The sequence below is a fragment of the Myodes glareolus genome, chromosome 7, assembly GCF_982192425.1.
Source record: "Myodes glareolus chromosome 7, mMyoGla1.1, whole genome shotgun sequence".
NCBI lineage: Eukaryota > Metazoa > Chordata > Mammalia > Rodentia > Cricetidae > Myodes > Myodes glareolus.
Genome location: NC_142032.1, coordinates 91,088,264 through 91,115,745, shown reverse-complemented (window position 1 = coordinate 91,115,745; position 27,482 = coordinate 91,088,264). Strand labels below are relative to the sequence as shown.

At 40.3% G+C, this 27,482-nt stretch overlaps 1 protein-coding gene across 14 annotated transcripts in view; it reads right to left on the bottom strand.

The window, feature by feature from the left end:
- Btbd10 (BTB domain containing 10) overlaps positions 1-12,207 on the bottom strand; it is a 59,013-nt gene extending 46,806 nt beyond the window's left edge. The window contains exons 1-3 of one of the 14 annotated variants that reach the window (XM_085692931.2): positions 12,189-12,207; positions 7,096-7,182; positions 3,287-3,351 (exon numbers count right to left, since the gene is read on the bottom strand). The gene's annotated coding sequence lies outside the window, so the exon portion shown is untranslated. Of the gene's footprint in view, positions 1-3,286; positions 3,352-6,983; positions 7,070-7,095; positions 7,183-7,428; positions 7,619-12,188 lie in introns of those variants that run through there. The other 13 variants (XM_048460588.3, XM_048460599.3, XM_048460585.3 and 10 more) reach the window with 13 other exon arrangements.
- Between the last annotated feature and the right edge of the window lie 15,275 nt (positions 12,208-27,482).

Sequence of the window (27,482 nt, the reverse complement as noted above, 5' to 3'; positions counted from 1 at the left end):
GAGCCTACTAGGATGCCAAAGCACAAGGTCCTGGGTCTGAGAAGAAGCACGCACGCGCATGCACGCGCACGCACACACACACCCTCTAAATGAACAAAAGAGTTAAAAAGAGCAGATGGTACCATTTGCTCTCTGAACAATAGAAAATGAAATTCAAGCCCATATTCTGTAAAACAAACTGACCTGAATGAAATATTTTTAAAATAAGTCAGCACTTTCTTTGTATGTACATCCAAAAATGAGAAAACAATAAAAATTACTTGCTACAATTTTTTAAAAAAGGTTTATTTATTTTGTATAGTGTTCTGACTGCATGTATGCCTGCAGGCCAGAAGAGGGCATCAGATCTCATTATAGATGGTTGTGAGCCACCATGTGGGTACTAGGAATTGAACTCAGGACCTCTAGAAGAGCAATCAGTGCTTTAACCACTGAGCCATCTCTCCAGGCCTTGTTGCAAACTTTTATCTGCAATTCTTTCTTAGGTAACTGAGATTTAAAATGTATTTTTATGAGGATGAGGAGGATAACAAGGGGGCTCAGTGGACAAAGGGGGTTTGTACTGTAAACTTGGTGACCTGAGCTAAAACCCTGTAAGTCATGTGAAGGTAGAAGAGTACTAATCTCACAAGCTGTCCTTGGACCTCCACATATGCTCTGTGGTATGGACATCTTTTACAACCCACAATAATTTTTTAATTACTTTTAAGTTGCCACGCGGTGGTGGCGCATGCCTTTAATCCCAGCACTTGGGAGGCAGAGGCAGGCAGATCTCTGTGAGTTTGAGGCCAGCCTGGTCTACAAGAGCTAATTTTCTGGGCAGACTCCAAAACTACAGAGAAACACTGTCTTGAAAAAATATTAAATAAATAAATAAATTAAATAAAATAAGTAATTACTTTTAAGTTGTCATTTTACATAGTCTCCAAAGTAAAAAGTCCAAAATCTTCTATTCATTACAAGTAATAATAATCAAAAATCTTAAAAACAATTTAAATTAATGAATGCTTTGGTTTTTAGAAAACAGTTCAATATACCCACTCCTCTTCTTTTCTACCTGGCATTCAAATTATATAGAATATCGAATACCAGACAATGGATACCAACATGAAAAACAAGAAGGGCTTCCTACTGTTCAATATTTATTAGAATAAAGTAAAAGAAAACTTTTGAAATTGTAGTTGAAGAATTGTACTGCCAAAGGCTGTAAATAAAAACTTGAACTTGTCCTCTCTAAATGAGATGGGCAAAGTTTACATATATTAACTGATAGATATGTTTCAAAAACACAGGTAGGCAGGCAGGATAGTAGGAGCAACAATGCCAATATGCTATCTTCTGGGTATAAATAAAGAAAAATCAAAGTGCTAACAATTTATATTGCTATATTGTTCTACTATTTACATAACATTTTAAAATACTCTTTCATCCTTAAATCCCTAACAATTATGTCCTATACACATTTTCATGTGAGGAAACAAAATTTTACAGAGACTAAGTAACTTTAATGTCAAAAGCTAACAGTGAGCTTTAAACTCAAACATAGATGATTCCAGATAACTCAAAAATAAAAACATGATTACAATTTTAAAAGACCACTGGGCGGCAGTGGCGCACACCTTTAATCCCAGCACTCAGGAGGCAGAGACAGGAGGATCTCTGTGAGTTTGAGGCCAGCCTGGTCTACAAAAGCTAGTTCCAGGACAGGTCCCAAAGCTACAGAGAAACTCTGTTTCAAAAAACAAAACAAAACAGAAAACGAAAACTACAAGGTAACAACCATAAAATACAACAATTTTAAATGACCTTAAAAAATATAAAATGACCTTAAAAATATTATTCATAGTTTCTAATCAAGTAGTATTTTAAGCAGTGTCTTCACTATGATATATGATATAGATGATATAGATGATATATCTTATACCCAGCCAAATACTAAATGTCAATTTTATGTCTCCCAAATACTAATCCACCATTTCTTCTACCACAAGGATAAAAATGAGTAGTCAACCTTTTGTATTCTCATGTTCAACACCTACAGATTTAGTAAACTCAAAATTGTAGAGTTTTGTCACTATTCTCTAAATATAGTAGAACAAGTATTTGCTCAGAATTTACACTGGATTAAGCGTTCAAGTAATCTCAAGATGACACAAAGTATACAGAGGACTTATTGTGTGTAGGTTATACACAAACATTACTCCAGCTTATAGAAAGAGCTTGACTATCTAAGGATTTTGTATTCATGCGGTGATTAACACTAATCCTCCTTGGATATAAGGAACAGCACTATTATATAAATAGGTACACTACATTTTTAAACATAATACAATAAAATTAATAAAGTAAAGTATCTTTGTTTTTATTGGCAAAGATAAAAGCAACAATATCCTACACTCTTCAGGAATCTGTAACATAAGGTTGCATATTTACCAAATTCTTTCCTCTTTATATTTTACTTTCTTAAATAGAGGTTAACTGTGCTTGGGATGGCAAAGGTCTCAGACTCTGGAGTTATTCAGAATGGGACCCCAGACTCTACCTGTACTAATCCAGAACTCTGATATGCAAATACTCTAAAACTGTACTTGACCTACTGTATTCCTACCGCACACATAGAAACTTTACTCAGCTTTTAATCTTTCCCTAGAAAGCATCTCTGAATTCTAACTGCTCACCTTCTACCTCTGAGCTCTAGTCTGCTACCGTCTTAGCAAGGTGGTACTGGTTTCAAGTACCACAAAGTAAAACAGCAGGCCATATTAAGGAAACTGCAACTTTAGCTTGAACCCTAATAACCATTCTAGTAAAGAGAGAAAAACAAAACTCAAAAACAGGTTGAGTATCATTATCTGAGATGCCTGGGAGCAAAAGTGTTTTAGTTTTCAGGTTTGTGGATTTTTTTTTTCTAAAATTCTGGAATATGTTTGCAAACACGAGTTATCTTAGGAATAACTAAACAAAGTTCATTTACATTTCATAAACATCCTATACACATACTCTAAAGGTAATTTGACACATGAAACACAATTAGATTGGTAAATAGCTCAGAAGAATTCAGATTTTAGAGCATTTCAGAGTTTAGGTTTTGGGATTAGGGATGTGCAACTTGTAACGTTTCCTCTGTTACACAAATCTGTAACTATGTCTTCCCCCATTCCTACCTCTACCATAATTTTACTACAAATCAACAAAGAAACAAAACAAAGGCATTAGATGAAGATCAAAAATATAATCAAAGCCACTGACCAAATTGTAAATCATTTCGATTGTAAATTAAACTTACCCAGTTAGACATGTAGGTGTTCCATTTCCTTCTCCCTCATAGAGGTCCAGCCTGCTCAGATAAACCTACCATACAGATGAATATATTGAAAATGTATGTCCTAAGAATCAGGAGACCCAAAAACAGAACCAAAGGCACTGAGGACAGGACATTCAATCCCTTCTTCTAATCCTCATTTGAAAAGTCATTTCAGAGGGTGGAAGGAGGGGGGTGAAAAGCTACTTGCAAGAAAGCATTTCTTACTTTATAGAAACATGGGGGGGGGTGATAGTCCACCCCCCACCAACAGGTACATTCTGAACAAATGTAAGACAAATCCTTAAAAAAAAATTTAACTCTCAAATAGGAACGTCTTACAAATATAGTACGTGTCTCCTGTTTTCACTTCTTGTTCTATAGAGAAGCAGGGAGCTGATGAGACATTAGCCCAGCTGAGCTTAAAAAGACTGTGCTAAAAAGAAGAAAACCTAGTCTATAAACCCCTCAAAAGTCCTGACTTTTAAAAAAAATATCATTTGCAGTTTTATACAAGACATAATAAACTCTGAAGTGCAAATCAGTCCTGTTTGTACAACTGCACAGGAACAGACGGTATTTAGCTGCTCCATCTTCCTTTTCAGAGCTCTTTCTCTCATGCCTTTATCACTAAGCCAAAGACCTTCACTTTGTAAGACCCATCTCTTGGGACTGGAGTTTGACCTATAAACTCCTATTCCTCACAGTCCAACGAAGCATGAAGCAGATTATGTGATTAAAGTACTTCCTACTAATGGGTAAATGAATTTTAATCCACAAACTTCAATTCCATAAATGCTATTAAGTCATACTATGCATTAGGTACAAAGTTTAACCAAAATACCCATTCTTCTTATGAGAAAAAGTAAGAAGCACAAGAGAGTCTGCATCACACCACACTTTCTTCCTCCTATTTCCAACCTTCTGGTTCTCCCCATGAGCCAGGGAATCTGTTTCCTTTGGTAAAAGTCAATGCCCAGGGACACAATGTGATAAGGTACAACAGAGAATAAATACTTGAATTCTGAAACGAACTGTAGAGGGTCTCTTGGACTTAATCATATATATGTGTGTACAAGTATAATAGTGGCCTTCTAAATAAACCAATTTACTCTTAAGATACTTATAAATCTAATAATAAACATTGAAAAGTTTCTCATCAGTTATTCCCATAGTAAAAATGTGTAATACAGCCCCTCTTGAAGTATAGATTCCAAGTTAGGCAGTAGATGGCTAAAACTGTGACTAGTACCAAATGAAACCCAGGTATTCTATGTTTTTCCTTACATATACACACCTATGGAAAATTTCACTGGTTAGGCACAGTTACAACAATAATTAACAATAAAATAGAAAAGCAGTAACAATATACCCTGGTAAAAAATTTTGTAACTGCAGAGTTACACATCTTAGCAACCTTGGCATGTATTTTTCTTTCCTTATGAGTTCAGAATGTTCATGTTTTTCACCTACAAGAAGCACTTTATGGTTTATTGTTGGCATGTATGAGTTAGGAACAGCACTACTGTAGTACCATGGGCCATCATTAAATAAAATAAAGGTTCTTGAACACACTGTGAAACCAGAAGCCAGTCTGATAACCAAATTACTACTAAATTGGCAAAGGATGGGTAGTACATTCTGGTCACAATCACTTAGACAAAGGGGTGGCTTATGCTCCAGGAGGGATGATGGCAGAAACTCAGTTTTATCACTGTACTTAGAACAGTATGCAATTTAAAACATATGGGCTTATTTCTGGAATTTTCCCATTTAATAATTTCAAGCCAAGAATAAACTACAAAAGCAAAAGTGTAGAAAAGGAGAGGCTACTATATAAAGTACCTGTTTAATTTGGAGCACTGTATTTCTTTTTTTTTTCTTTTCTTTTTATATTATTTATTTATTTTCGGGTTTTTATATATATATATATATATATATATATATATATATATATATATATATATATATATATATATATTTTCGGTTTTTCGAGACAGGATTTCTCTGAAGCTTTGGAGCCTGTCCTGGAAACTAGCACTTGTAGATCAGGCTAGTCTCAAACTCACAGAGACCTGTCTGCCTTTGCCTCCCGAGTGCTGGGATTAAAGGCGTGTGCCATCACTGCCTGGCGTGGAACACTGAATTTAAAGTGCACTAAACCCACCTACTGGTTTTAATAAGATCTGACATTTTTCCCGATTCTTTTAAAACTTTGTAATTCCAAATTAACTGACATAGGTTGATTTAAACCTTTGCTTCCAGCTATAAAATTAGTTCTGACCTAAAATCCTACTCTTAAACCAGATATAAAATAAAATAGTTTCACATGTTAAAGATCAAAACACAACTAAGTTTGGTTGGGACACATGACACTGTTTCAGGAGACTTTATTTAAAATTCTGCAGTCCCTATGTTCTTTTAAGAATGATGCAGGTTGACACCATGTTCATAGACACAATTAATCAGGTGGATGCGAACACTGATGCCTCTCAGACAAGACAGCTCTCTGGTGCATCTGACATGCTCATTATCTGTCTAGTACCTGAAGGCATGTGAACGTTGTTCATTCCTAGTTCTCTGAGATGCACACTATTCCCAAATCACTTGCACACTTCAGTAGGTCATTTAGATGTAAAAGGCCACAAGCAGACCACAGTTCTCTGTGATGTCACATAATAGTGAAAAAATTACACCTATCTTGGAAGAACAGAAAGAATGAAATAGAACAAAATTCAGACTGGTGTGAGGAAAACATAGGGGAGGTAAAAGGCCCACCTACAAAATTTGAGAGTGTGGAAAAAAATGTGTAGAAACTCAAAAATATTGTTTGGAACTTTCTGAACTCCATCACCCTGGATCCTTCCCACACTCTGTGCTTCTGAAATTCCCTTCTTACTTTCTCTCCACTCAGAAGAACAAAAGTTAAATAATAAGCTCAATGTCAGAGAAAATTATTAAGCATAAAACTCCAAAAATGACTCCCCTCAAAAACTTTATTAACTCAATCTTTATCTACTATTAAATAATTATCCAAGTATTTTCTACTGCTTTCTGCTTAATGTTCAAGTATCAGTCCTTGGTTCAAAGCCCAGGGTCGAAGTCTAGACAGTCTCTCCCATACGGAATCCCTTTTAGCTTTTATATTCGCATGCTTTATTATTATTGTATCTTTTATTCCAATTTCTACAGTCTCTTTCCTTCAAACCCCATTCCTAAACCCCTCTCTGAAAAGCTCTGCTCGAATTTGGCGAGTGGAGGTAAGAAAAGTGATGGGTCAGGGAGAGCAGCAAGAAACCCAACTGCCAATCAATACACTGTACCTCTTCCTCCAGACTGTTAAATAAAAGGCACGAAGACTCGTAAAGCATGGCTAGAAAATAATTTCATACACTAAGTGCACGAAGTGGAAAACTGTTCTTAGCATGTCACAGACTCCAAATACCAAAAAGGGGCGAAAAACAGTAATTCTATTAGGGCCCAGACTCAAATTTCTAAAGACAAAAAAAGAAATGGGAATCCGATAAAGGCCGAACCTAAGCACACTGGCCCGCATTGACAAACTACTAAGAGAAATCTCAAATACAAACCCAGTCCCAAATACACGAGGAATAAGACTTGTGTCTTAAAGAGAATAAATCAGAACCTTTTCTGGGCAAGTTAGGGGCAAACAAAGCTTTACCATTGTTGATACGGCTTCAGGATAAAGCTGCGTCGCACATTACAGGTGTCTCATCCTCGACCCAGAGGGCGACTCCCCACCACCTTATCCCCAAACTGGGAGCCTTACTCACCGCCCTATTGTGATGCGCCCTCTTCGGGTTGTCGCTGCGGTGGCCCAAAGATGACAGGAAAGGGGCGGGGCACGGGGTTACTCTGCCCTGGAAAGGAGGTTGGAAAGGAGGTGTGAGGGATCGCCTTTTTCCCCTGGGGAAAGGCCTCCGGGCTCCTAACCCACAAAGCATCACCCTTCTCCGCCTCTCCGGACCCTGTGCCCGAACCCGGAGCTCTGAGCGCCACCCACGCTTCTCCAGCCGCCGCCAGCCACCCGGACCCCGGCCACAGCAGCCAGCCTCACCCTCGGCTTCCACCGCAAACCCAGCCACCCGCGCCTGACCCGCTCCAACCTGCCGGCCCCTGAGACGTCCACTGCGGGGCGAGGAGAAAGGCTAGGAGAGCGACACCCCGAGTCCCTCGCCTACTCAACCGGATCCCTCCGGTGCTAGGTGTGAGGCGGCCGCTCCACCAGCTGCACCTACCAGAGCCGCCCCGGCAGGTTGCAGGCCGGCTCCTAAGCTGCTTCTCGCGAGACCTTGCTCTAGGCAGAGGCGAGGCGAGGCGAGTTCTCGCGCGAATGACGGCGCTCCTCCCACAGTGGGCGTGGCGCCGGGTTCCCGGGCCAGCTGAGTGGCGTTTCGGGGTCCGGGCTGGCGGCACTGGGCGGTGGGTTCGGTGCGACCGCGCCGCCAGCTAGGACCTGTCTCAGGCCACCCACAGATCCCTGAGCACCCTTTCTCTCCACCCTTCCAGTCACCGTTAGACAAAACCGGACAGTGTCTCCGGCCAAAGCTGCGCCTGGAAGACTTCTTCCAGGAGCGTGTCCCCGTCTGCAGAGGCCAGGGTCGCCCCCGCGGGGACCGCCAGCAGGTGCGGGCAGCTCGAGGCGCTGGCAGGTGGTGGTCCTGCGGGACCCGCTCTGCTCCCCTGCGGCCGCGCCGCCGCTAGATTTCAAACGCTCTGTTGGCGGGAACCGGTGCACCAGGTAAACGCCTGCGGTGGCGCCTCTTCGGGGACCTGGAGAGTCACCTGGATGGGACGCGCCGATAGTACCGAACCTACCATGTGCCTAATGTTAGGCTTTACGGAGATGAAACGGTGAGAAAGATACGGTCCTGGCACTCCTAACTCTCACCCGCAGGGATTCAGCCCCACAGAGGAATAGCTAATCCTATTATGCTGTGCTAGGGAATGTACTCCCCGTAGTGAGCCTTGGGAGCTGATCTGAGACCTCATCTATCTGACTTGTTAAATCCTCAGCGGGTGTGGTGGGGCTCACCAATACGCCTAATCTTAGGAATCAAAAGAGAGGCAGAAGCAGAAAGATTGTTCCGAGTTCGAGGTGAGTCTGGGCTTGAGTGAGAGCTTGTCTCAAAAACCCAAACCCTCCGGGCCTTGGTGGCCCAGGCCTTTAATTCCAGCACTTGGGAGGCATAGGCAGGAGGATCTCTGTGAGTTCAAGGCCAGCCAGGTCTACAAGAGCTAGTTCCAGGACAGGCTCCAAAGCTACAGAGAAACCCTGTCTCAAAACAAACAACAACAACAAGCAAACAAACAAACAAAAAACAGCCAAAAAAAAAAAAACTTCACCAGGGAATGACATTTGAGCCCCTTCGTAAAAGTAGACGTTCCCCAATTTGAAGAGGAGTGGGAAAGGCATAAACAAAGAGGAAGAGGACATGGTTTCAGTATTGTAGATATGAAATAGGTTTGTGAAAGGACCTTTGTTAGCCGGGTGGTAAATCCCAGCCCTGGGAGGCAGAGGCAGGCGAATCTCCTGAGTTCAAGGTTAGCCTAGTCGAGCTAGAGAGTGAGAGGACAGTTTCCAAAGCTACACAGAGAAGTCCTGTCTCGGAACACCAAAAAGAAAATAAAAAAATCTTTGTTTTAAATCTAGTCACTATAATAAAAAAAAAATTTCTGGCTCCACTAAGACTCCTCCCAGCAATCTAGCAATGGTGGAGAGGGTACTTGAACTGTAAGCAGATTTGTGACTTCCCTAATTGCCATCAGAGATACTCTACCCAATAAAAGAAGCAGAGGCAGAGATCCACAGACAAACACCGCATCGCGCTCCCAGACTCTTGCAGAAGAAAGGGAAGAGGGATTGTACCAGCCAAGGGAGTCGTGTTTGGGGAACCTACAGAGAGCCAGATGATCTGAGCCCTTGGAAGCTCATGGACGCTGAACCAACAGTCAGGGAGCCTCTAGGCCCTGCGTGTGTGTGTGTGTGTGTGTGTAGCTTGCACTCTTAGTAAGACAGTGAGAGCAGGACCTCTCTCTGGCTGGCGGTTTTTTGGTCACCTGTTCCCCACGCTGGATTACCTGGCCCCTCCTTGACATAAAGGGAGGAGCTCAGTCCTGCCTCACCTGATGTGCCATGCTTGTGCAAGCCCACTGGAGGCCTGTCCCTTTCTGAATGGAAATGGAGGGGAGGAGGAATAGATGGGGAGGGGGTAGATGGAAAAGGGAAGGGGACGGGCGGAGAGAAGGAGGGGAAACTGACTGGTATGTAAAAAAAAAAATGAAAAAGATCTTATTTAAATAAATAACCCAAGAACCTTCTAGTTCACACAAAAAAAAGAAAAAGAAAATTTCCCTGGGTCCTGTATGTGATATCAAGTGTTTTTCAAACCAACATTTATGCTGAGGAAATTAGCATTTGAAGTAAAAAAAAAAAAGGATAGTGAGCATACTTTCCTCATGGAAGGACTCAGCTAGTAGAGACTAAAGGAAAACACAGACTATTGTCGTGTAGCATACCAAATTTTCATAGCCACCGTTCTGCTCTCTTGGAAATTGCCCATATTCTTCAAAACTGTCTAAGAACGTCTAAACTAAAACCGTCCTTCCCCCCTCCCCCTAAGATAAGGTTTCTCTGTGTAGTTTTGGAGCCTATCCTGGAACTAGCCCTGTAGACGAACTCATAGAGATCCGCCCGCCTCTGCCTCCTGAGTGCTGGGATTAAAGGCGTGTGCCACAGCCCTGCTGACGCTGTCATTTTGTAAAGAAATCTTTCAACACTCAGTGATAGCACTCTGTCACTACCCCTCTAGTCACGTTATTGTATATAGTTTATATATATATCGTAGGTTTCATGTGCCTCACTCTACTTCCAACAAATAAACCTAGAACCTACTAGAATAGCAGAAAGTCCTCCTAACTGGCTAACTGGTGTGGGCCAATCAGGTGTATGTTTAGTATAATTTACGTGTTCTAGTATAAATTCTAGTCATTTCTTGGAAAACAATCATAATATTGGATTTCAAATGAAATATAGGAACTTTATTCAACGTTGGATTCCATTCAAACCATCTTAAGCCTGGAGTTCACTGTCTTTCAAATTCTGAGTAACGGCTGTGTATGTAGGAGGTAATGCCATTGATTCAAATAAACACAGATTTGTTCGAATGATAACTACATGGATTAAAGCTCAAATACTCAAAATTTTCTATAACACCAGTACACAATACCAAAGAGTTAAATAGAGAAAGAGAAGTTTTTAATTTAGAAACAATGAACTAATTCCTTTGCTAAATGAGCTATGTTAGTAACAGATGGACGCATTTGTGGTTTTCCTCAATATGAGAGTTTATTGAATAACAAATTCACATATTATGTCAGTTTTGTCAGCTTTAAGTAGCCTTGAATTGGAAAATTCATACGTGTGCCTGTATGTCTGCGGTTGCACATGCAGAAGTGTACCTGATGCGGAAGCCAGAGGCTGATGTTGGCATCTTCCAGTTATTCTCCACTCTATTTTTTGAGACAGTGTCCCTCACTGAATCTGGAGCTCTTGAATTCTGCTAGGCCGGCTAGCCAGCAAACTCCAGGGCTTCTCTTCTCTCTGCTTCACCAGTGTCCAGCTTTTAACTGGGAGTACTGGAAACTGAACCAAATTCCTCACGCTTGTGTGGCAAGCGCTTGGCCAGCTGCACAATCTCACAACCCCAGGTCACCTAAATTAATTGATTTTATTTTGTATGTGAGGGCTATCGTTATGTTTTAAGTTTAAATTACTTTGCTTAAGAGATCTATAAAACAAAACCTTCTAACTTGTAAGCCACACTTGCCCAAGGGCAGAGAAACCTATCAGCCTTGCTTGCTCAAGGCCGGATAGCTTCCTGGAATGCTGGGGGCTGTTCAAGTAAGACACTGGTTCTCAATCTTCTTAATGCTGTGACCCTTTAATAGATTTTCTCATGTTGTAACCCCAAGCTATAAAATTATTTCCACTGCTACTTCATAATTGTAATTTTGCTACTGTTATGAATCATAAAATAAATATAAATCATGATATAAATATCTGATGTGCAGGATATCTGATAAGGAACTCCTGTGAAAGGATCATTCGACTCCCAAATGGGTATTGACCCACAGATTGAGAGTTACTGCTGTAATCCATACATTTTCACTTATGTAAACAGTTTGGGTGCCCACCTAACTGTCCAGGATATGTGATAATGAAGACGCTTAAAAGAAATCCCACACTAGCTCAGAATTGAGAAATAGACGGTTATTTGTTTAGGGGTAGACTCACAATCAGAATCCTCTGCTGGAATGGAGAATGGAAACCGAATCCTGAGCCGGACTCCTGCTCTACATCTGCATAAATAGTATAAGAGGCCACGCCTCAGTGGACAGGTAACCACTGGCTGTAAGACTTCCTTCAGCTCCTCCCCCTTTTGTTTAAATGAGAGTTCTAAGCCTAATATAAAATTATATACAATGAGAACAAATATATGCAATAATTATCCTAGCCTAACTAGTTTAAGTTTTGTATAATAAATAGCTTGCTAAGTCATGAGAGGTAAGTAACTGCAACTATCTAGTCTTCAACCCTATGGAAGACCCCAGAATGGAAATAATATTACTTGAATAAGCAGGAAGTGCAATCAAGCAGCTTTCAAAATGTGCAACAAATGACACAGACAACTGGCTTCCTGGTAGTCACCCAAAGTGTCATTTGCAACATTGAAGCAACCAGCTTTGGCTAAGGCCTAGAATAACCGAGAGACCATTTTCAAAGTCAGAAAAATTTTCAAAACCATCTTACCCTGCCTTGGCAAGATTTGACAGTCCTGCTTATTCATTTCTAGATACCATGTACCTTGTCAGTGGTTGAGGCATGGGCATTTCTTTGCCCAAAGACCAGTTTTGCCAAGAAGAAAACAAGCTCCCAGTGGTGTGTCTTCGGTGCTCAACATTCTCTCAGGAGAATGTTGCCAGGTTGCCAGGAGCAATTGTGTCTCACACCAACAGAACCCTAAGTTATTTAAATGTCATATTCTGTAGCTCTTTGAAGTGGTTAAAGATTACCTATCTATGCAGAATACAATCTCTATGTATCGAAAGAACCTGATAAGTCTAACTATAACAAACATAGATGACTATTGATCTGTGATTCTTAATACCTATATAACTTAGACTAAGGCTTTATATTAGAATATTATACAATAAACAACTGTGAAACAAGTGAGGACAATGACCTCAAAATGTAAACAATGTATGAGTATCTTGATCAAAGGTAGAAATGTACATTGCAATATGTTAAGTATGTATCAATACATAAAAAATGTTTTAAGCATAGGTGCAATCATGCATGCATACAATAGTCAATGTAATTTAACTTTGTATCAATATTCAAGAATCTATACCATTGTTATTTCCTATAAATAATAGCTCACAAGTATTCACTCTATTACTCACTACTATTATTAGTGTGAGTAAGCTCATACTAATCTATTACCCCTTCCTATTTTCCCTTTTTTTCTTCAAAGAGATCCCTGAGCCTATAAAATATCCCCCCAACCCCAGACCCTATACCAATTATAATCAGCTCCTAAATGATGTCCTTAACCCTGAGGACAAACTTTTCTGGGAGAGGGGACATTGTCTTCTAGAATTACTTCCAGCTGTCATGAGGGCAATGTTCTTTCTATGGGATCCTGTGAAAGTAAAATGATGGTTAAGTTCCAAGATTACTGTCTGGTATAATTGCAAATAGTCTCTGAGTATTTGGTAGGGTTTTTCTGAGATTCCTATTTGAACGTCTGGCCAGAATATTGTAAAAAAATATACCATTTCAGCTAACAAAGTTGGAACCATCTTGAGCAGCTGGTACCCAAAACCATCTTATAGTAGTGCTATCAGCATCATGATGTCATATCAATCAAGTGGAGTTGTTGTTGAGGGGCCCCATCTTCTTCCTAAAAACTTCAAGAATTACTGTAGGAAAATTCATTGTTCATTGTGGAAAACTTAAACATTATTTATATAGACATATACAGACATACATATTCAATGAAAAGTATGATAGAGACAAAAATAGATATGAAGAAAAGTAATTTTTTCCTAAATTCTTTTTTCTTTCTGTCCCATATCATGGCTCCTGACATGAGACAGAAACTCTGAATTTTTATTTAACAACATGCTTGGATTTAGAGAGGGACAGAGCCAGTGTCCAACTCCAAAGTCAGCTGTCTCTCTCCCTCCCTCTCCATATATTTAAATATATGTGTATCAATTACCTGATGGCAAAATGGCAAAAATCATGATCCTTTTGCTCAGTGATCCTTAGTGGATAGTTATTTTTCCATCTGTCAGCATTCAAACAGAGTCTCTCGAGTCTCTCGAATTTTTGAAGATGAGTATTTTCCTGCAAAGACAAGAACAGAACCCTGCTCCAACCCTTATGAGTTCCCTTACCATCTGTATGGTTATCACCATTGTGGAGAAGCTGTCATTTCTTTTTTTCAAGAGGTTTCTCTTTTTCAAACCAAATCTTTATTAATTTTGATGGTATCCATAATTTTTCTTCTCCTGTGGAAACAAGAGCAAAACCCCTAACCCAATGTAGGACATCTCCTGGCTTCCATTGTGAGGTCAACACATCCTTGAAATAAACTTATTTAATTCAGAAGACTTTTCTATTATCCAATGTCTCTCTGCTGCTGTTGTCCCTTTCTCATTAGCGTTAAGAAAATTCAAGATTAATAAAGCATTATGTAATCTATTTCTGGGAGCATTTTCCACCCTTTTCTGTTTGTTTAACATATCCTTTATGGTTCGATTTGATCTTTCTATAACTGCCTGACCTGTAGGATTGTGTGGTATACCTGTGACATGCTTAATATTATAATAAGCAAAAACTGTTTCATTTTCTTATAGACATATGCTGGACCATTAGCTGTCTTTATTTGTGCAGGTATACCCATGACGGCCATAACTTCTAATAGATGTGTGATTACTGAATCAGCATTTTCTGAGCTTAAAGCAGTGGCCCACTGAAAGCCTGAATAAGTATTAATGGTATGATGTACATATTTTTATATTGCAAATTCTGCAAAGTGGAACACATCCATCTGCCAGATTTCATTCCTTTGAGTGTCCTTTGTGTTAGTCCCTGCAGGTAGCAGTGTTTGGTTATAGAAAGAGCAAGTAGGGCATCTATTTATAATCTCTTTAGCTTGTTGCCATGTAATAGAAATCATTCTTTAAACTTTTGCTATTTACATGATTTTTTAAAGAAATTCTGAGGCCTGCAACATGCTCTAATCAATAATTGATCAATTTCTGCATTACCTTGTGCTAGAGGACGTGGCAGACTTGTATGGGATTAGATGTGTGGTGTTATGAATATAGGACAAAGCTTATTCCTGATTATGTCATGCACCTGAATAAATAACAAAGTCAATTTTGTATCATCTGGTATACATTTAGCAGTTTCAATATTCAAGGTAACTCTGCATATTGTGAATTAATAACTATATTAATAGATTCTTTAAAATTCCTTAGCACCATGAGAATAGCATATAATTCTGCCTTCTGGACAGAATTGTAAGGGCTTTGTTACACCTTACTTAATTCTTCTAATTTGTAACCTGTCTTCCCTGATTTATTTGCATTAGTATAAAAGGTACGGGCTCCAATCATGTACAATTTGGGGAAGAATCCGTGAAGTTCTCTTTATAAGGTTAAGTCTCTTGCTTTTGGGATAGTTGCTATTAATTTGTCCCCAAAAAATTAACACAAGTTCTTTGCCATGGTTCATTGTCTTCCCATAACTTTATTTCATTAGTTATTTCATCAGTAGTGAAAGGCACTATAATCTATTCTGGGTCTATACCTGCTAATTGACAATGTCTCAATTTACCTTTTTTTTTTTTAAGATTTATTTATTTACTATGTATACAGTGTTCTGTCTGCATGTATGCCTTCAGGCCAGAAGGGGGCATTGGATCTCATTACAGATGGTTGTGAGTCACTATGTGGTTGCTGGAAATTGAACTCAAGACCTCAGGAAAAGCAGTCAGTGCTCTTAACCTCTGACCCATTTCTCCAGCCCTCAATTTATCTTTTATAATTAATTCAGAGACTTTTTCCACATACGTTTTTAATTTTTTACTTGGTTTATGTGGTAAAAAGATCCATTCTAAAATAATATCATCCCTTTGCATTACAATTCCTGTAGGAGAAATTCTGGAAGGCAGTATGACTAGAATACAATTAAGATTTGAATTTACCCTATCCACATGTGCCTCCTGTAATTTCTTCTCAACAATTTTCAATTCCTTTTCTGCTTCAGCTGTTAATTCTCTGGGACTATTCAAGTCTTTATCACCATCTGAGGTTTTGTTTAAATGAATTATTAGATCAGATGTTATCCCAACAGCCGGTTGTAGACTGGAAATGTCTCCTAACAATCTTTGAAAGTCATAAGAGTCGGCAACCAGTCCCTCCTATTTTGTGCCTTTTGTGTCCTAATTTTCTGCAAACCTATTTTATAACCTAGGTAATTAACAGAATCTCCTCTCTGTATTTTTTTCAGGAGCAATTTGTATTCCCCATTTTGGCAAAACTTTCTTTACTTCTTCAAACATTCTATCTAAAGTATCTGTATTTGAATCAGATAACAAAATGTCATCCATGTAATGGTAGATTATAGACTTAGGAAATTGCTTATGTGTTATTTCCAATGGTTCTGACTTACAAAGTATTGTCACAAGGTGGGGCTATTGAGCATTCCTTGTGGGAGAATTGATATCTCCTAGTAGGCTGAGAATTATAAGTAAGCACTGTGAAGGCAAATTTATCTCTATCCTTTTCTTGTAAAGGTATAGTGAAAAAACAATCTCTCATATCAATAACTATAAGAGGCCATACTTTTGGTAATAGAGAAGGCAGAGGAATTCCAGCTTGTAGATGGCCCATAGGTTGAATTACCTTATTGACTGCTCTTATATCTGTCACCATTCTCCATTTACCATATTTCTTTTTTTATAGCAAATACAGGAGAATTCCAAGGGCTGGTTGATTCTTCAATATGGTGAGCATCTAGTTGCTCTTGTGCCAACTGTTCTAAAGCCTCCAACTTATCTTCAGCTAGAGGCCACTGCTTAACCCATATTGGTTTCTCAGTTAACCATTTTAAAGGTAGGGCTGTTGGTACTTCTAAAGTTTTGCTAGTTGCTTTATGTTCTCGTACAGCCTGAATGGCTGGTGACCTTTGTATATAGTACCTTGTAATATCCTTCCTAGAATTATGAGTTCCTGGAACTGCAGAAATGTTAATCTTGGTATTCCATTCCTGTAGCAGGTCAAGACCCCATAAATTTACTGCAATATTAGCCACATATGGCCTCAGCTTCCCTATTTGACCTTCTAGCGCAATATAGTCAACCCATCTCGTGCTTTGTTTTAACTTTGGATATGGTTCAAATTCCTAGTAATTGAACATCTTCTTGCAGAGGCCAATTTGGATGTCCAGATTCTGGAGTAATGTTACTCAATCTGCACCTGTGTCTATCAAATCAACAATTACAATGCCATTTATACACACTCTTAGCTTTGGTCTTTGATGATTTATAGAAGTCTGCCAGAATATACGTTTCCTATTTCCTAATGGAATTTTTGACATCCTCCATGTTATGCCGTCATCTAGAACAGTATGATCTTTTACAGAAGGCTTTGGATTTTTTAATTTTCCTGATGAGACATGTCCTCAACAGTTACTGAAAATGACTGGGTCACTTTTGGCTTGGGGACCTGTGAGAGGCCCCTCAAGGAGTTTCCCAATGATATTGGGTTGCCTTGTCTATCTTTTGTTGATCTGCATTCATTGGTCCAATGTCAGCTTTTGACATACCTGGAAGGTATACACATACCTGGAAGGCCATTCCCAGAGGAGATATTATTCCTAGGAATTCCTTGTCTACAATCCCTTCTCAGATGTCCTATTCTACCACAATTAAACCATTTGGCATTTTCATGTCTCCTCATTCCTTTGGAAATTGCTTCTCCTACCCAAGATCCAGCATTATAGTCAAATGTCTCAATGTTCATTGTATGCAAGATCCATTCATCCATAGGTGCTGAAAAAGGTACTTTAAAGGCCCAAGTACCTTTTTCATTCTACGTTGGCATTTTCAAAAGTTAGAGACTTAATAAGTATTCATCTAGCATCTGGGTCTGTTACTCCTATTTGTACAGCTTTAGTTAATCTTTGTAAAAAGTCAGTAAAGGGTTCTCTCTGTCCCTGCTTCACCCTGGTATATGATTCAATTCTTTTTCCTTGTTCTTTAGTCATGTCCAAAGCATTTAAGCCTACTTTGTAGCATAGGGACAAGATTTGTTCATCGTAAAGAGCTTGAACCTGTGGGTCAGCATAAGGGCCTTCACCAAGAATTTGATCTTGGGAAGTCTCAAGGCCTTTTGCTTTTCCCTGTTGTTCCAAAATTTTTGCTTCTTCTCTGAAATAAATTTTAAACATTAATTGAGGCCCAAAATTCAGGACTGCTGAGACTAACTGAATCCAATCATGTGGCATTGCTTTGATGCTTGAGGACCATGTCTTTATCAACTCCCTAACAAATGCAGAATGCAAGCCATAAGTTACAACAGCTTGCTTAATTTCTTTTAGATCATTCATTTCTATAGATCTATCTTCTTTGGATCCTTTGGGACCTTTAGAACTTGATGCTTTGTCAGAGTAGATTACAGGGTAGGAAGCTAAAACCCTGGGTAAGTCATCTCTGACAGTTACTGGCAATGCTGAATTCTGTCCTTGTGCCTTCTTTCCCTGTTCATCAGCTCCAATAATTTTCTCAATCATTTCAAATCTTTTTACTATTGTCTTTTCTAAAGCCTGAATCTTCTGGCCTGGATATATTTCTAGTGATTTCATTGAGGCACCTCGCCTCTGGTCATCATTCTGCACTTGTGATTCCAAGGTTTGAATTTTCTCCTTTAAAGATAACATCTCCTCCTTGGACTTTACTTGAATAACATACAGATTGCCATCCTGGAGAGATACTCTATCTGCTAACTTACCATAACTTTTTAACAGTTTTTGCTTGTCAAATTCAACAGTATGAATTCTTTCAGATAACTTCTTAGTACCCTTATTAATCTATAAAGCGTGTATCATTCCTAAAAGTGCCATATTTCTTCTTAATGATAGAGTATAAAGAAGAAAATTGAGTCCCAATACCCAATACACTGAAGTATCACCATAACCATATAAGCCTCACAAAATATAATCCTTAGTATTAGCAAAAAGTTACTAAAAGTTTCAATATTAATATAGTCTGCCATATTGATTTATTAATTACCTGTTATTTGATCCAGTAAACTCTTTTAGGTGTAATAATCTTTGTTGACTCAGCAAATGGTTGCTGAGTCGCGGGTGGCGACAGGAATGATCCTGAGCCGCTTTAGTTTCTGAGTTGCTTTAGTTCCTATCTTGGTACTGGTTAAATACTGAGAAATATACTTTGCTTGACAAATTAAAAGCAATTAAATCAATTCCATACACGGAGCAAGAAACCCAGAATTCATGGGCAGGAAGCAGAAACCGGAAGCTGCACATTTTGCCACATGGCAAGGAACCTCGCCAGGGTACGGCGCCATGGAACACAGCAGTGGTGTGTGCGCTTGGGAAATTTCCAAGTTGCCACACACAGTAATCTCCGCTGTAGCAGGAGTTCTACAAAAAACCACTTAGGTAAAAGCAAGCCAAGTGGGCAGGGTTGGGAGAATTTCTGGGCCATGGACCTGCTGGGCCTTTAGGCCTTTTACTCAGTAGGTGTGGAGTCCAAATCCACATGGGTGCCAGATGATGATGAAGGATGCTTAAAAAAAATCTCACACTAGCTTAGAATTGAGAAATAGACAGTTATTTATTTAGGGGTAGGCTCACAAACTAGGATCCTCTGCTGGAATGGAGAACAGAAACCGAATCCTGCAGCTGGAAAAGAGATCAGACGCTTGCTCTACATTGGCATAAATTATAAGAGGCCACACCCCAGTGGGCAGGTAACCATTGACTGAAAGACTTCTTATAGCAGATGTGCATAATTACATGTAGGTGGGAGATATATAGGTGGAAAGTGTGTCCAGAGGTCTGTGTGCCCAGATTGGGTGAAGGCAGGAAGTACATAACCTTGTGGGTCTTGCCTTTGTAAGCACCTGACTAATGGAATTCTTGGTCATTCTCTGGGAATCCTGGGTATGGACCTGCCCTGTATCTATCATCTTGGTCAGTATTTAATAAAGTTTGCTTCAAATTTGTGGTAGTGTTATTATTCTCACCTAATGGGATTAGCAGGTAGTTAATTTTTTTTTGGCTTTGTTTTGTTTTGGTTTGGTTTGTTTGTTTTTGAGATAGTCTCATACATATCCAGCCTAGACTGGCCTGAAATTCATTGTATAGCTCAGGCTAGCCTCCAATGTTAAACAGTCCTCCTGCCTCAGCCTCCTGATTGCTAGCATTATAGGCACGACCCACCATAACCTTCCCTAAAACAATATTACATCTCAGGTCACACTTGTCACACAATGAAGTATGAGTTACAAAACAGAAAAAGAGGGGTTATCCAAGGAGCCTAATTGAAGGCAGCCAGGCAGAAGGCTGATCCAAAGTCAAAGAGAAACACTGTAGGTCACAGGGAACCCAATTCCAGAGCTGTTCTGTGGCAGAGCTGATAGAACACCATTGGATAAGACCTCAGAGCTGGCTAAGGGCACAGTGGGTCCTGATGAATGGAAGTTCAAGTGGATTCAGTCCAAAAGAAAAGTCATTGCTAAGCTAGAGACAGTCTGCATTTTATTAATACCTTTTGATTCTCTTGACACATACACATGCCATGTCTTAATGTCTTGATGATACACCTTTATAGAGACAGGATTTTATGGGTTTCTTTTCGTTTTGTTTTGTTTGTTTATTTCTTGGTTTTTCAAGGTAGGGTTTCTCAGTGTAACAGCCCTAGCTGTCTTGGAACTAGTACTGTAGATCAGGCTGGCCTCAAACTCACAGAGATCTGCCTGCCTCTGCTTCTGGCATGCTGGGATTAAAGGTGTGCACCACCACCGCCTGGTGATGATACACTTTTATATAATCCATGTGAGAGAATTGTAAAATTCCTTGCTCTGATGTGTTTGATAAACTCACAAACCTTGTTTCTCTGATAATGGCTTTTATACACCTAGGTGTCTATGTGTCCCTGATTTATTTTAATAAGTTCAGTGGTGGTGTTTTTTTAAAAATGTTTATTTTTAATGTGTATGAGTGTTTTGCCTGAACATACATATGTGTATCGTGTACATGGCTGGTGCCCAAAAAGATCAAAAGAAGGCTTCAGGTTGCCTGGAACTGGCGTTATGGATGGTTTTGAGCCACCATGTCAATGCTAGGCATTGAGCCCAGGTCCTCTGTAAGGGCAACTAGTGTTTTTAACCACTGAGTCATCTTCCCAGCCCCCAAACATGATAATTTTTTTATTTGCATGAAGTTAGCAGCATAGGGCTTGTTTACTTGTCATTCTGCTTCAAAATTGAGCAAACTACTACTTTATAAAATAAAGTCCTGTAGGGCAAGGCACAGCCTGGAACCCCAAGTTCTGTTAATATGGAGTAACTTAGGGCCTATCATGATCTCCACATTTGCCTCTATCATAGCCTGCTAAGCCAAAACTGTTTCAAGGCAGAAGATACAGCTCTCTGTTTACTTGCTTGGTAAATTAATAATAAACCATAGACTTAGAATATTATTATTATTATTATTATTGGTTTTTTGAGACAGGGTTTCACTGTAGTTTTAGAGCCTGTTCTGGAACTAGCTCTTATAGACCAGGCTGGCCTCGAACTCACAGAGATCTGCCTGCCTCTGCCTCCCGAGTGTTGGGATTAAAGGCGTGGGCCACTATCGCCCAGCTTTCTGTTATTATTTTTAAGTTGGTTTTAAGACAGGGTTTGCCATATTCCAGGCTGACCTTGAACTCTGTGTATGCAAAAATGACCATTTTTTGATCACTCTACCTTCATCTTGCTATTGACAAGATTACAGGCTACACCAACACACTCGGTTTTGCACCATGCTAGAGTTACAACCCAGGGCTTCATGCCTGTTAGCCAGGTACTCTGACAAGTAAGGCGCATTGTCCGCATCCTACTTCAATTTTAAAACCTGGGATTTGAGGTTAGAGGTGTAGCTTAGTGACTTTACGTTCACTCTCTAGCACCGTTAAAAAAAAAAAATTAACAGCTAAAGGCCTGAGACCTCTTTATATTTCTAAATTTGTACACTGCCACCTAATGGCAGAGCAGAAAAATCCCACAAATGCAGAGAATGTCTAACCATATTCAGCAAGCGTTGTGTGTGTATTTATTGCTCAAGACCCTTATAAGAATACTGAGACAGACTGCTAAGCCACAATGATAAAATGCATAAGCAACAGAAGATAAACAAGTTGGTTGCCTATGGAGAGGTCAGGGATACGAAAGATGACTTCTAGGGCTGGGGATTAATTCAGTGGAAGAGTGTTTGTGCAGCATACACAGAATCTCAAACAATGGGGAGAGAGACAGGCAGAGAAAAATTACTTGATCTCCCTAGCATCCATTGTTGCCAGTAATTTGTCACAGCCCCTCCACCACCTGAGATGGAATGCGACAGACCCCGTCATGTGGAGGTATACGTAGCTGCTGTGAGTTCAACTCCAAAGATCTCTGTGCTGAAAGATCCCCTCCTCTCTCCAGCCCCAGGGTTCAGATCTCCCTTGTCTCATGGAGAGGAGCCTCTGTCCAGGAGAGAAAGACAGATGAGATGGGCTTGAGAAAACGGTTTGTTTTCTGGGACAAAGGGAAAGAGCTGTGGTGGTGACTCTGGTTCTCAACTAAAAGACTTGCCTCTGCGCAGGGCTGGGAGGACATTTCCTGGAAGGATTAATTGAAGGGATCAGCACCGCCCTGCAGTGGCCCAGGCGTGAAGGGGTCTCAGAAGAAAGCGGTTCCGCGTCTACCTTTGCTCCTTGTTGGTGTACCTGTCCTGTGCCTCTCCTGTTACCACTGCCATTCTTCATTGACGCGGGAATTTTTTCACCTTCTAACATGAATGAAAGGCCTGCAGCCCTCCAGGAATCCTCCACACCTTCAGTAACATGTTGGTATCGCTAAGGCGACCAGTCTGTGGCTGCACTGAGCAGCTAACCAGCTCTTCGGTCTTCCCAGCAGACTGATAGCCATTTCTAGACTTCTTTAATGCTTAAAGGTTTGTAGAACTTGCCCATAGGCTTCTCCTAAGTTAAAGAGAACCCAGCTTCCAAGCATGGGAAGGGCCTAGCTTTCAGGATTTGTACAGGGAGCCTCACTAGGTTTCCTGTGGAAGAGACAAAGCAGGTTGCTTCAGTAGCAGCCCTGGGTTGAATTACCTATCACCTAGCATGTAAACCAATCTAACAAATGCCTTTTATTAATATTAAAATAATCAGTTTAGAGAGTGATTCTTGACTTTTGAAGAAACTGTTAGGTATTTTTTAATTTACATCAAATAAAGCAATTTTTTAAAGGCCTGCTCAATAAGAGGGAAGTCATGCCTGATACTGGAAATCTGGCCAATTACCCAGGGCTAGTGAGGTCATAGATCTTGGGGAGAACCTATAACTGCCATTTTATTAAATCAGAGTAATTCTTAAGTATATTGTAATTATTTGTCCTTCTACTCACAAATATGTATCTCACCCCTCATCAAAGAAACATCTCTTTGCAACAGATGATCATTTCAGAAAACCACAACCAATCAAAATTCAGAGAACAAGTTGCCCATATGGTTGCCCAGCTCTAAATGATACATCTGCAACACAGCTCCTCCATCTAAAGCCGAGGGATCATAGCTGCTGAGGGTCAGAAAGGTGGTAAATCAGAATAATGAGAAGTTCTGACATCACCTCGCCTAAGAATGTCACAGAAGCTACACTCATGTAGTCTCATTAACATGGCTACCTAAGCAAGGCCTGAACAAGGATGACACCAATAGACATGCTAAGATGGAAGGGGACTCTCACAGGATCCCCGACCATAGGCAAAGAACTACAGGCAGCTAAAATACGCTGAGAGTAGGAGAATTCGCCTGTCTCGGGGAAGGAAGAGCCTCAGATATTCAACACCGAGTGGTCAGCTTTGAAATCATACATACAAGTAATACGACAGGGACTGAACAAGTTGTATTTATATGTTTAGGAATGCGTATGTGTAACCACAATGAAAACATTCAGGCCACGACGTTGAAATCATGGGAAGGGGTGAAAGGAGGAAAGGGAAGGGGGCAAAACAATGCGGTTATATTTTAACTTAAAAATTTATATATGGAAATACATACACGCGCACACACACGAGGTCTCACTCTGTAGACCAGTCTGGCCTTGAAATCACAGAGATCTGCCTGGTCTTTTCTCCCAAGTGCTTGGATTAAAGTTGTGCATCACCAAGCCCAGCTAGAAAAAAATATATTTTTTTTCAGAAAGGAATGTAAAGAAAGAACACAAGATTGCTGGGGAATATTATTTTGAGGTGTGTGACTTTCCTTTATGCTGCAGTTGTTTAACTCTAAAGCTGTGGTTCTCTGTCTGTCTAAAACACCTGATTGATCTAATAAAGAGCTGAATGGCCAATAGCAAGGCAGGAGCAAGGATTGGCGGGACTGGCAGGCAGATCGAGTAAACAGAAGGAGAAATCTGGAAGAGAGAGGGAGCAAGCAATGAGGGAACAAGAAAGGAAGATATGAGGGGCTGGCCGCCCAACTGCCCAGACACTCGGACACCCAGCCAGCCATGGGGTAAGAGTGGAAGTGAGATATACAGAAATAAGAAAAGGAAAAGCCCAGGAGCAAAAGGCAGATGGGATAATTTAAGTTAAAAAAAAAAGCTGGAAAGAAACAAGCCAAGCTAAGATTGGACATGAATTGGTAAGAATACATCTGTGTGTATGATTTATTTGGGAACTGGGTGGTGGGCCCCCCAAAAAGCCAAAAGAGTAAAACTTCATACAACACAAGATAAAAAATATTTTTGTTTATAATGAAAAAAACTTTAAAATTAAAGACTAAGTAAAAAATAGGTCTTTATAAACAAAAACAGCCATCCAAAGAATATAGCTTACAGCCATTGCTCTTGGTTACTCTCTAGAGCGTGACAGTAAGACCCCATTGCTGAAGGCACCACACAATTTGATGACAGAATACAGAGAAACCAAGTTGATACTCACTTGGAAGTATCATCCTTTCCGGCTAGCTTCCATAGTGCATGGAATATGCTTTGCAGGCTCCTAGGGGAGAAAAAAAAGGTCCCACTCAGCCATGACTCTTGCAAACTTCAATGATCTGTGGCCTGACAAGATAGACCCATTGGTTCAATAGTGTCATGAATGCTATTGGGTAGCCAACAGTTTCCTAATTGGACTTAACATCCCCCATACCACATGAGGGAATTCCTGTGTAATTTTATAAACCTCGCTAAGAGCCTGTGGTTAAGGAAATCCTAGGCTTTGCTGCCACTATTTTATTAAAGGGACACAGTATCAAAATTGCCTTCTAAATACTTATACCACAGTACAGCTCTCATGTCTCATCAGGCTTCTCTGTGCAGTGGTGGCTAGTATAGAAAATCACAACAGGTCAAACCACAGAGAATCGTTAACTGAGGCCTGCTCAGCCCTCAGTAGGACATATATCTCACCTCCTCACTTCAGAAGGCCAGAGAACCTTGCAGAAAAGCGAGTGACAAAAAGAATGGAAAGTCCAGAGGCATGGGAAGGCTGTTGCAAAATGTCTTCTGAACATGACTATTTCACTCATGAATTCATAGAACCTGGGGTTGCCGGCATAAAAACTGTGTAAGGTCAAGTCAGTCAGTACTGCAGAGTAAAGAGGGAAGGGACTCAGGAGACCCCCCCCCACCTCCACCCTAGCTGAGGCATCCTTGACTTGGATGCTCCTGGAGTGGTTGAGTCTGTTTTCTTCTAGCCTGTGGTAGCTTACCTATGCTCCAGTAGATGGCACCCTCCAGACATGACTATGCCATTAGCACTAGTTAAACTTGAAATACGAGAGGAGGAAGAGGTCTAAATATAACCCCAGCAGCACAGACACTGAGAGAAACAGTTAATAAATGGGACCTTCTGAAACTGAAAAGCTTCTGTAAAGCAAAGGACATGGTCAACAAAACAAAACGACAGCCTACGGAATGGGAAAAGATCTTCACTAACCCCACATCAGACAGAGGTCTGATCTCCAAAATATACAAAAAACTCAAGAAATTGGTCACCTAAAGAACACATAATCAAATTTTAAAAAAATGGAGTACAGGCTTAAATAGAGAACTCTCAACAGAGGAATCTAAAATGGCTGAAAGACACTTAAGGAAATGATCAACGTCCTTAGTCATCAGGGAAATGCAAATCAAAACAACTCTGAGATTCCATCTTACACCTGTAACAATGACAAAATCAAAAACACTGATGACAATTTATGCTGGAGAGGTTGTGGGGTAAAGGGAATACTTCTGCATTGCTGGTGGGAATGGAAGCTGGTACAACCCCTTTAGATGTCAATATGGTGATTTCTCAGAAAGTTAGAAAACAGCCTTCCTCAAGACCCAGCAATACCACTTTTGGGTATATATCCAAAGGATGCTCAATCGTGCCACAAGGACATATGCTCAACTATGTTCATAGCAGCTTTGTTTGTCATAGTCAGAACCTGGAAACAACCTAAATGCCCTTCGATCAAAGAATGGATAAGGAAAATGTGGTACATTTACAAAATGGAGTACTACACAGCAACAAAAAATAACAACAGCTTGAATTTTGCAGGAAAATGGATGGAGCTAGAAAACATTATTTTGAGTGAGGTAACCCAGACACAGAAAGACAATTATCACATATACTCACTCATAGTTGGTTTTTAAACATAAAGCAAAGAAAGTCAGCCTACAAACCACCATCCCAGAGAATATAGACAACAACGCGGACACTAAGAGAGACTTACATAGATCTAATCTACATGGGAAGTAGAAAGTAGAAAAAGACAAGATCTCCTGAGTAAATTTGGAGCATGGGAACCTTGGGGGAGGATTGAAGATGAGAGGGGAGAGGCAGAGAGGGAAACAGAGAAAAATGTAGAGCTTAATAAAAATCAATAAATTAAAAAGAGGAAGAAGAGGAAGACACAATGTTGGAAAGAGGATGGAGGGTTGGGTGGTCACAGAGTAGCTGAAAAGAGGAGGAGGGAGAAATACTATCTAAATGCTTTGAAAGCCTAATGAAATTACCAAAACATTCAAAGAAAAAGAAACTAATTCTAAAACAGCAAATTGAGAAGTGACTATGTGGATCTCTTGGAATCTTCCAGATGGAGGGAGAGATGCTTTTTAGCTGGAATCCCTGGCGTTTCCTTCCACTCACCCTGGCGCTGTATACTAGCACGGTGCTGAGCTGGCCTGCTCTTTTGGCATTATATTCACTTTAGAAACTTCCCTTTCTTATTTCCCATGCTGGTCACAGCTTTGCAACCCATGGAAGAAAGTTTCCACTTGAGATTCCTTTATTTGTGTGTGTAGGGGTGTCTAATGTGCAAGCCAAGCAGTATCTCCTCTATGCCAGAGAGCAGGGGGAGTAGAGGTCCGGGCTCTGTACTAGAGCAGGAGAGCTGAGAGAAGCCAGCACTCCTGTCTCAGTAGCTGCAGATTCTACCCAGCAGTAAAACACCCTGGGGTTGGGGGAGGATGATGTTCCCGTGTGCTCCCGCGTGCTTAGGCTCAGAGCTTTCAATGAGCAGTTTGCTAACCACAGGCTTAGGTTTGTAATTCTTTATTGTTATCCTCACACTATCTAGTTTGCTCCTTGGTTCAGAGAGTAGAACCTTTGCACCTTCCCAGCCCAGATTCCCTACTGTTTAAATTTCTTCATATGTTCACATCTAACCATGCTTTTCTCCCTGATAGTCTTTCTGGTGGATCTCTCCCACCCAAAATACTGGCAGGATGACTCTCGGAATCCCACTGCTTCTCTTTCTTTCAAAGAAAGTCTGGGGTTTGTTTCTCAGTCATGGATTCACACAGAGGCAGCTTCTAAT